Source organism: Neolamprologus brichardi, chromosome 6, assembly GCF_056152115.1.
Source record: "Neolamprologus brichardi isolate AB-2024 chromosome 6, ASM5615211v1, whole genome shotgun sequence".
NCBI lineage: Eukaryota > Metazoa > Chordata > Actinopteri > Cichliformes > Cichlidae > Neolamprologus > Neolamprologus brichardi.
This window is the reverse complement of record NC_142109.1, coordinates 29,179,920-29,190,604: the sequence shown is the minus strand read 5'-3', so window position 1 is coordinate 29,190,604 and position 10,685 is coordinate 29,179,920.

The window sequence follows — 10,685 nt, the reverse complement described above, 5'->3', positions numbered from 1 at the left end:
GCCTTGGCCAAAATACAGGCTTCAACATAAATAGATTCTATTTAACAGTTATTTTATTGACATTTATCTACATTAACAGTCAGACGATAAATAATAACTGGCTTAGCTCAAATATCAGTTTTCTTATTCTTCCTGGCTACAATTAAACCCTCTAAGCAACACTTATGGTTTTCCTTACAAGCTATAACTTAATAGCAAATGTTAACTGATCCTATGATTGAAGCATCAAGATGTATCAAGATCCAGACAAGTAAGCTTAACTAAAACTCAGCGTAACTGAAGGCCAGGTTACCAAAACTAAAATAAAAATCACTACTTACTGAATACCATCAACGAAAGGTTGTTCTGACAGGAATAAACTAAAGATGTATATAAAGTACATCTAAGGACTCTCAGCTCACTCTCCACACCTTGTGAAGGCCAGGTGGAGCTCTGAGGGATGCCGGGCACGAGGACTGGAAGCTGTGCTTCTGAATGCCAATCACAATCTCTGGAGACGCCTGATCCCCCAATCCTTCTCTCTCCTTCTCTTCTCATCGCTCCTTTTTCTCTTGTCAGGTGGAAGTGAATGCTCAGGGCTACATGTGTTAAGCAGATGTGTGGGAATTGGAGAGAACATCAAGGTTAAGAGGAAAGGTGCACGGAAAACCCCAGGCAAATCTGCTACCTAGTAAGTATTTATGTGGAGAGTCTCAAGGGAGGAGGGATTTATTTGCATATACAGGTGCGTGTGTCAGCGAATATGGTGGGTATTTCTATTCATGCTTAATGTGCTATCACATTGTATTTGCTTATATCTACTGTATTGTTTGTATGGTGGCTGGTGGTCATGTGTATCTTTTTTATAGCATGCATGTACATATTGGTGCACAGAGTATGTAATATTTTATTTTTATAGTATATTATTGATAATGCATTTGTTTTGTGTTCCTCTGAGGACGTGTAACTATACAGTCACTGGACACTTCATTAGGTACACCTCGTTATTACCAGATTCAACCCTTTTTACCTTCAGTACTACCTTAATACTTATTAGCAGCACAGATTCGACAAGATGCTGGCAGCATTCCTCAGATTTTGGGCATACTGATATGATAGCATCACACAGGCGAGCTGCAAATCCATGACGTGACTCTCCCTTTCTACCACAGACCAAAGGTGCTCTATTTGATTGAGATCTGGTGACTGTGGAGCCCATTTGAGTACAGTGACCTTAATGCCATGCTTAAAAAAAACGTTTAGAGATGATTTAACCTTTGTGACGTGGGATGTGATCCACCTGGCACATGGTATGGTGTGCTGCTGTTGCCCATCTACTTCAAACTTGTCAGAGATCCTCTCTTGCATATCTTGGTTGTAAGGAGCAGTTAGTTGGGTTACTGTCGCCTTCCTATGAGCTCAAAGCAGTCTGTCCATTCTCTTCTGACATCTGTGGCACCAACAGGCATTTTCACCCCAAAACCAGCCGCTTCCTGGATGTTTTCTCTTTTTCGGACCATTCTCTTTGAAACCTGGAAATGGTTGTTGAGTTGTTAACATGTGTTCAGCTGATTAGAAATGTGCATTAAAGAGCATTTGAACAGTTTTACCTAATGAAGTGGCCAACAAGCACATTTCCATGTTATTTCCACGTCATTTCTAACTAACATACTGATCATAAACAAACATAAAAGAAATATATAACTATATATGAACCCTCGATTATGAGAATGTTTTATATTATGAGGATGTAGAGTCAGAGCACTGCGGTCTTCTCCATCATCTGTCAGAAGGATACATGTAAACAGTGTGAAGCCTGCTTGCACGCCAGCATTCCTCTGTGTATGTTTCATGAGGATGATGATATGATGATACAACAACTGCCGTTCAGCCGTTTAATTTTAACAAGCTTCAAAACTTTCCCTGCTGTGAAGAGAAGTTCTTTGATGTCTCCATAGGAACAGGCAGCGCGGCGTAACCATGCAAAGCTTCGCCACGCTCAGTTCTTCTGCCTTTTGTTTTTTTTTAATATATTCCGAGGTGCAAAAGTCTTTATGCAAAATCCTATTCTTCTTCTACAATGTTGTAAATAATTCAATAAAAATCCAAGTTTGTAGCGTGCACAATAATCCTAGTGGGGCTTCAGAGCATTAGATTTGGTCCTGGTTGCAGGTGAAAAAAGATAAGATATTCAAATGATCCTGATACGTATTCCACTGCGGCCGTGCAAAGCGTTGTTTTAGGTTTAAGTCTTCTCTCTAGCTAATATCTGCCCCAACTGTGCATATATGCATGTGCGTATCTGTCTTGTAAAGAAGCTAATCATGATGCTTTTGTTTTTACTCACTTCCTCATTTGTTCAAGTGAAAAAATTAATTGCGGACATTTTTCTTGTTTGTAACTGTAACTACACCTCATACAATATGTGACTGCTGCATGTAATTTATTCATTTTAGTAGGTAGGCCCGTGCTGCAGATTTCTGTATATCCTGCAACCATGTGGTATTCACAAATTATGGAGATGTGTCACTCATGTAAGGAGAATTCCCTAGAAAGTGCCCACAGCTGTCCCACTGCACATCTGATCCAATGCTTGTCTGCTTTTCTGCACCAGGATTATTATCTGCATCTTAACAATATGTGGAAAGAGTATAAAAAAAGAGTGTAAAAAAAGAGTATAAAAAAAAACTGTGGTAAGAATGTGCCAGAATATTCAAACACCACCATAGCAGACGTCTCGGATGTCAACTCGATAATCTACCGCTTATCATACCTTGCTGTTCTTGTTTGTCACAAGTATGATAAGTATCAAAGTAAACTTTGTGCCGCCTCTGGAAGTCAAATACACAGGAAAGGTTATTTTAGGAGCAGATATAATGCAGATTTGGCAGCGTGGGGTTTATTAGAGCAGTTTCTGTTCATTTCCAGTGCACCATGCCAAGATAATGGTAATTAGTGAATCGGTGAATCATCCTCAGTCATTATCGGTAAATGCTTGAATTTAATTTTTTGGCTTTAAAGGCAGATTTTATTAACAGATGAACTCAGATAAGATCCTTCTCATTTCCTGAGGTAGACTTTGAGATCGAAAACATGTCTCCGTGAGTGAGTGTGTTTTGCTGATTGCTCACTTTTCTTGATTTGGCAATGCGTGAGGGTACACACACACACACACACCATGAATGCATGTGCACAGATGAGTTATGATTCCAGACACTAGTATCCTCACACATCTCTTGCCCTCCCTTCTGTCCTTTCCTACTTTTACTTAACACAATAGACTGTTATTTTTGGAGCACACACACACACACGCAGTATGTTCTATTGATTTCTTTTGCTGCAAAATCGAGCTTGGCAAACATAAATTTTAGGAGCAACGTGTTATATTCAAAATTCCTCAAGTGCCTTTTGTGAATATGGTTTACCAAAGGGCATTCATAGCCAAGCCACATAACACTCAGAAACTCTCATCTCTTTCCATTTTTGGAACAAAACACGAGTTAAACCAAAGGAGCCCAACTTTTCTTGCCAGACAGACTCAAAGCCATGCACTGGTCCCAGCTGTCATTCTGCAGCCATGCGTAACAGAGACAAACAAACAGTGGGGGCTGCTCTGTCTCCGAACGCAACCCATCGATCATAACACAGCACCGCACATTTCCTGGAAGAGGGAGACAGACAAGCTGATGCGGAGAGAGAGAACAGTGGAGCCGATATACTGCCTTGTGTGTGTGTGTGTGTGTGTGGAGACTGCGATGTCCTCAGAGATCTCCACTGAGACATCTGCCACCTCCTAACCCAGTCTCCTGATGCTTCCCTCGGTCTGTGGTCAGACTTCTTCTCACACCTACCACATCCGGGGGAGGATGTGCAGCATTGGTGGAGAACAAATATAACACAGAATGTCAAAACGAAAAAGTGGATGAAATAAATGAAAAATTAAGGCGATAGGGAATAAAGAGAAGATAAGGGGGGTAAACTAAAAAGGAATAGTGGGACTAAAAGCCCAGCGATAAACTCTGTCTTCTTCCTTCATCACATCCAGGGGCTATCTTCACTCACTGACTCCCCCAGCCCATCTTCCCCTCCCTCGCACCTCTCCAGGCTGTCTTTACTCTCATCACCGAGAGTCCTGGAGAAAAGTTCACCTTTGAATTTTCATTGTGGTTGCCCACACCAACCCTGCGTGTCATGAAAGTTTCATCTCTCTTTCTCTTTCTCGCTCCTCGTTCTCTTTCTTGTCATGTATGCATCCATGGCTGGATGCAGCTCCCCAGGTGAGGAATGATGATGAGAAAATGCGAGATATCCAGCAGAGGTTTGCCATGCTGGGCTGTGTGGAACTTTGCTTGGGGCTGAATGACAGCAGCCTCCATGAAAGAAGGCTGGAATTGCCTTCATATCAATGCCACGTAGCCCAAAGCAAAGACTGCAGCTACACTGATTTGAGATTTAAGGCCTGTGCTTCACTGGTATGAAGATCTTCTGGGAAAATGCCTCTAGCGGACAGCGCCAGATAAATCTACTGAATGCTCAAGAGACACAGCTGAAGATGCTAATTTGACTTCGCAAACAAAAACAGAAACTCTGTGTGTTACACACGCACATGTCAAGTGAATGCAAACCACAACTGCAAAGCCATAGATACAGATTGGCTTTGAAAGGCTATACATAAAATTATATATGCAAAACATTTCATCTGAGTCTTTTAGGTTTCGGCCTAAAAGTTTAATATCTCAATTTAATGTCCTGTACATGCAGGACATACAAAATGTAAACATGTCATAAAGTGTAACTTTCAAGTCTATTGTCACATGTCTAAAGTGTCTCAGTACAGTGCTCCAAATTTATGCTAAAATGTGTGACATATATGGGGTTAATACTGTACCTAAATGCACTTAGCAGCTATGAGCGTGCTCTTAGTATTCTTCATAGTGAGTGTCTTTCCATTTTACACCAACTTTTTAAAAAATTCATAAAGTGCATGGCGCAGATCTTATCATCTCAAATTTTATCGTATCATCTAACATTTTATGATTTGAGAACCACATAAAACACACACAAAAAAACCAACAGTGCCATGCAGTCCTATACATAAAAATAATAATAATTTAAAAATCCCAAAACACACTTTGCTTTTTTGTGATTACAGCGAATGCTCATAGTTGAGACAAATGCAAAAGGCATAATGTTTACAGGTAGAACTACTACTAATCAGACAGTTCATTCAAAACCATAATTCTCACCTAACATTAACTTAGTGTGATGTTAGGTCAAGGTGAAACAGGAAAATACCGCCGTGTAATCCCTTTATTTCAACAAAGTAACTGTATTCTAAATACCACCTTTTTAAACGGTAACTGTAACGGAATACAGTTACTCATATTTTGTATTCTAAATACGTAACGGCGGTACATGTATTCCGTTACTCCCCAACACTGACCGCAAGACATGTGGAGGTGGTAATTTATCCATTTAATTCAGCTGTGTTGGATCAAGGATACATCTAAAACCTGCAGGACACCGGCCCTTGAGGCCTGGAGTTGTCCACCCCTGGTTTAAAGGGTAAATTAGGCTAGGGTTCACAGGGTTAAATCTAACAGATGTGTGAAATATACAAAATCCCCTCATTGGACTTTATGTTTTTGTGCACAATCTAGAGCTACTGTGCACAGAATCTGACGCAGCGTCTAACAGATGCATGAAATCCCCTTGTTAGACACTACACACGTTTCTGTGAACAGCAGCTCAGGTTTCATAGATTGTTTAAATCCTGCCACCTATCTGAACAAGCAGCATGACTGTCAAGTCTCGTTGCAGATGTTCTTTTAAATCCCTGAAAGCCAGTTTCTAATGCACCTGCCTGTGCAACCTGATGTCGTTTCATATTAAATAACAGAGTTTGTGGAGCCAACTACGATATCTCCCCCAATACAAATAAACCCAGATAGTCTTTATCTTGCTTATTTACAGTACCTGCTAAAAGCTGCATGTCATTGTGTAGATTACAAAGAGCGGGAGGGAGAAAAAGAAAAAGGATTGTTAAACATCACTTACTAAATACCAAATTACTGTAGGCCATCAGAATTTAGAGGGAAATATTGCTGTCGTATATCAGGGTGACAGCCGAGTTTCTCCATGTTGAAACAGGCACGGTTGCCTATAATGAATCTTAAATGCCAATGCCTACTGGCAATATAGCGTTCATTCCTTCACTCTTCCTTCCTTCCTGCCTTACCATTTCTGTGTTCACTCGTGTTCATACCCCTGTCAGGCTTCTCCCAGCTCTCTGGTTCTATCTCTCCCTTTAATTCTTGTTCAATTCAGCGTATCATAGGCCCATAGTCAGACATCCTGTATGACAGAAAGCTGAAGAGCTCCGAAGGCAGTTAACCAGTTCTTTTCTCTCTCTCTCTCAAACTCTTTTCTCCACACTTTCACCTTACTTGTTGATAGTTTCAATTGAATATTTTTTCCAGACTTCTATGTGGAATAAATAACTTCTTTTTGCATTGGTCCTCTGAAATATTTGCCTCCATCTACACTTTCAAGATAGATGTGTTTCAAACTTTTCCATAGAAAAGAGAGACAAAGGATGAAGAAATGCATTTTACACAAATATATATTCAGTTTCTGTGCCTATATCTTTTACTGCTGTAGTAGGCTAGCATGTGATTAACTGACTGTACACTATATTAGCTATTACATTGTCATGCTTGCTTTCCAAACCCCTAGCTGTATAAAAGAGGAATTTGGCCAGTGACAGTGAAAGCATCATCAGCTTAATTTCAGTTTGATGATTGCTGCCCTCGAGCTAACCTAACAGTGACAATGAATTGCACCATGCCAAATTATTTTACTACTATAAATTTTACTGCTCTTCTCATATCATTGTGTAACTCTCATCCTATCGACATATTTGACATACACAAACTACTAACGAGTCCCCTGGGACGCAAAAAATAATTTACTGCGAGAACCAACTATGATATCAAAACATATGTTTTCTTAGATTATTATTATTGTTTGTGCAATTAATGTCAACCAATAGAGAAAAATATTATTAGAATTATTGCTTAGTTACAAAATTATTTGCACATTTTGTAAATTTTACTTGATTATAACTTGTAGCTTTTATCCATTGTTACTTAAAAGCCTGTTTGCTATCCTTTAATTCAGGTATCAACTGTTTTTTCAGTCATTTCATTTAAACGTTATTTATGTCGTATTTATGTAATGAAACAAATCAGAAACAAAGCAATATTAAATGTATACACAACTGGGGCTGGGCCTTATCATACTGTTCATGGTATTTCTGGTATAATTTTGGGCAACGATAAGAAAATGAAATATTGCGATAGAATATGGGCAGAGCCTTTGTTTTCATACGCACATGGTGGAAAAAGCATGGCGGCGACGGAGAGTGAGAAAGGTGAAAGCGGATCATTGAATGAAACAGATGAACCAGAACTGGTTTGTAAAAATGCTGCAACTTCAGTGGTGTGGAACTGGTTTAGCTTTTGTCCGTCAGATACACAACAAAGCACTATTTTTGGTAGCGCATGCTAGCGGGCCGTCGTTATTACCGTGTTTTTTTGTAAAATACGGCACAGTTAAAATCAATCCTTTGATTTTTCTGAAAATCGACAGTGCCCCTTATAATCCCGTGTGCCTTATGTATGAATTCTGGTTGTGTTTACTGACCTCGAAACGAGTTTATGTCGTACACGGCGCTCGAAAATCTGTCAAATGTTTCAGTACGACTTTGCTCAGCTACGAAGCCGCACCGCTTGATGGATTGTCGGAGCATTACGGCTATTGTAGGCAGGAGCTTCGCGGAGTGATACGTACTGTGCTTCAACATAATGTTACCGTATTGTGTGTGTATATATACTCTTTTTAAGTTTTGCGGATATTATACATGGTTATGCTGAGGATACGTCCAGTTTCCACTGGAAATGCCTTTTGGTTAAACTGTCAGCAAGGAATTTGCATTTGCACTGTTACATTTTTATATAACTTTAATGCACATAAAAAACAGCTGCTTGTTTAAGTGAAAATACATTGATGTTTTTTTTGCACTAATAAAATTGTGGAGTTGTAAAGTATTTTTTTCTAGTGTCAATTATATCGTCAGTTATATCGTTATCGCAAATTTTCAAATGCATATCGTGATCAATATTTTTGGTCATATCGCCCTGCTCCATACACAACATCAGGTAACCTAGAGATCTCTCCAGTGTGTTCTGAGTCTGCCCAAAGAGCCTTCTCTGTGGAAGGTCATACCAGCAACACCTACGAGGTGTCCAGGAGGAATTCTGGTCAGATGCAGCTGACACCTTTTGATGAAGAGGAGTAGCTGCTCTACTAAGACATCCTTCGGAGGAAACTTATTTCTGCCGCTTGTGTTCTCATTCTTATTATTTCAGTCACTACCTACAACTCACGACCACAGGTGAGAGCGGACTGACCTGTAACTCAACAGCTTTGCTTTCAAGCTCAGCTCTCTTGTCACCACAGCAGTACAACATCTGTCTGTCAGTGTCCAGCTCTACTCTCCCCTCACCCATGAACAAGACCTTGAGGTACTTATACACATCCACCTGGGGCAGCAACTCATACCTGACCTGGAGTGGGTACTCCATACTTTCAGAGGACCTCAGAGGATGGCTTGAGAGATGCCAATTCCAACTGCTACACCTTGCCAGTGTAAATTGGAAGTCATCACCTGATGAGGGCAAAAGAACATCATCTGCAAAAAGCAGAGACGAGATCCCGAGTCAGCCGAAAGGGAATTTTCCCTTCCAGAAGGGTGGAGACGTTTCATTTTTAAAATGACTGACAGAGTAGAACCTATCCCTCTTGATACTGCGTGACATTAATTATGTCTCACGGCAAACATTAACTGAATAAACACTTCCATTTATTTAAACTGCATAGGTTTAATTTGGTGCTTTTCCCTGAAGTCCACTGGGACCCAAAACATTTGCAGTTTTAAAAAGCACCAATAAAAGCAGAAATAAAAAAACAACAACGGTGTTTTGTTCCATTAGGAACAAAATGACTGACAAAGTCAAACAAACAAACAAAAAGCCAGAACTGGAATGGTAGAAAAAAATCTCAGATATGACAAAAATATAATGCTGTGGTCTAAATGCACCCCAATAGGTAGGATGAGGGATAAACACAGTATTATGATTCAGACACTGTTTTACTAAAAAGAGTAAGCATCCCAGTTTCTCTCAGGCTGTGATAAGGATCACTTACTTTAAATCATCATTTAACCCTAAGGGTCTTTTTAAGGCCGTCAGCACGCTCACTTGTTAATGCATAAACCAGCCACTAGTCTGTAAGACTTCCATACACTTGCGCATAAAAACACATAAGGACAGACACAAACTCACAGCCATGTACCATCATCTGTCTCTGACATGAAGTGGGCAGCCGCACTGAGACGTGTCTAGGGTTGGAGGGCATGAATCAAGATCACCATAAACAGAATTAAAGAGAATAAATACCCAGCTATCATAGAGGCCGAGTGATTTATTCTGCACTTTCACAACACTAGCAGAACAGCAGCCCCCAAGAAATCAATATGTAATTATAGACATCCTACCCTGGGCTGTTCCTCTCCAAGCATCAACCACCCACCACCTGCCCTGCACCGACACCACCGCCCTCAAAACAAATGTCAGAATGGGACAAGTCCCGGAACAAGAAATAAAAGGCTTCGCCCTGCTGAGAATAGCCCTCTGTTTTAGTGTGTTTACTGTCTGTGCATGCAAAGTCTTGCACACACGTCTTAGAGCCATTTTTCATTATGGCTTCTTCCTCTGGATTCGATTTTAACTTTATAGATCATTCAGATTGTTATAAGTTTGTATATACAGAAGGCGATAAAGTAGGAAATGGAATTCAGTTCATTTCCAGGCTTACATTTATCTCTCCTTCCTTTTTCTAATGGTAAAAGAACCTAACCATATCTCGGCTACAGCTTCTTATGTAGTGTACCGATATTAGAGTGTTAGGCAGTGTGTCTTATCTCGATTTTGACAAGCAAATGGAGGTATTCCCACAGGGCGAAATAGACGTAGAGTTACATCCATCCATCCATCCATCCATCCATCTTCTTCCACTTCAGCTGCCATAGGACAAGACAAACAGTAAATCCTGGACTTTAGCAAGGCTAACAGAGACACACAACTATCCACACACACATTCAAACCTACAAGCAATTTACAATCACCAATTAACCTAACTCTGGTAACTGGGTGTCTGGACTGTGGGCCAGAGAGAACCCATGCAGACACAGAGAGAGCATGCAAACGACCACGTGGTGAATTTGAATCCTGGACCTTCTTGCTGTGAAGCAGCAGTGTGGTTGAGCAGTAAAAGTAATCCAACTAGCTAACTAAAGAATTTCTAAGACTTGGAGTTTCTAAGTTTCTAATAGTAGAAAACTTACTAGTAGGTTTTTACATCAACTGGAAGCCAATCTGTTGCCAATATGTCATGCAGCTCTTTTGCTTGTTTGATATATTGAGATATTGCTGTCTAGTTACATTGTTTATGCTACATGAATAGCAAACATTAAGCCAGGATGCAAGCTAGACTCCAGCACACAGCTGTTTAATTCCAAATATTTATAAAACCACGGACATCAGAATATTTTCCAGACTTACAGAATGCAACCTATTTTGACTGTT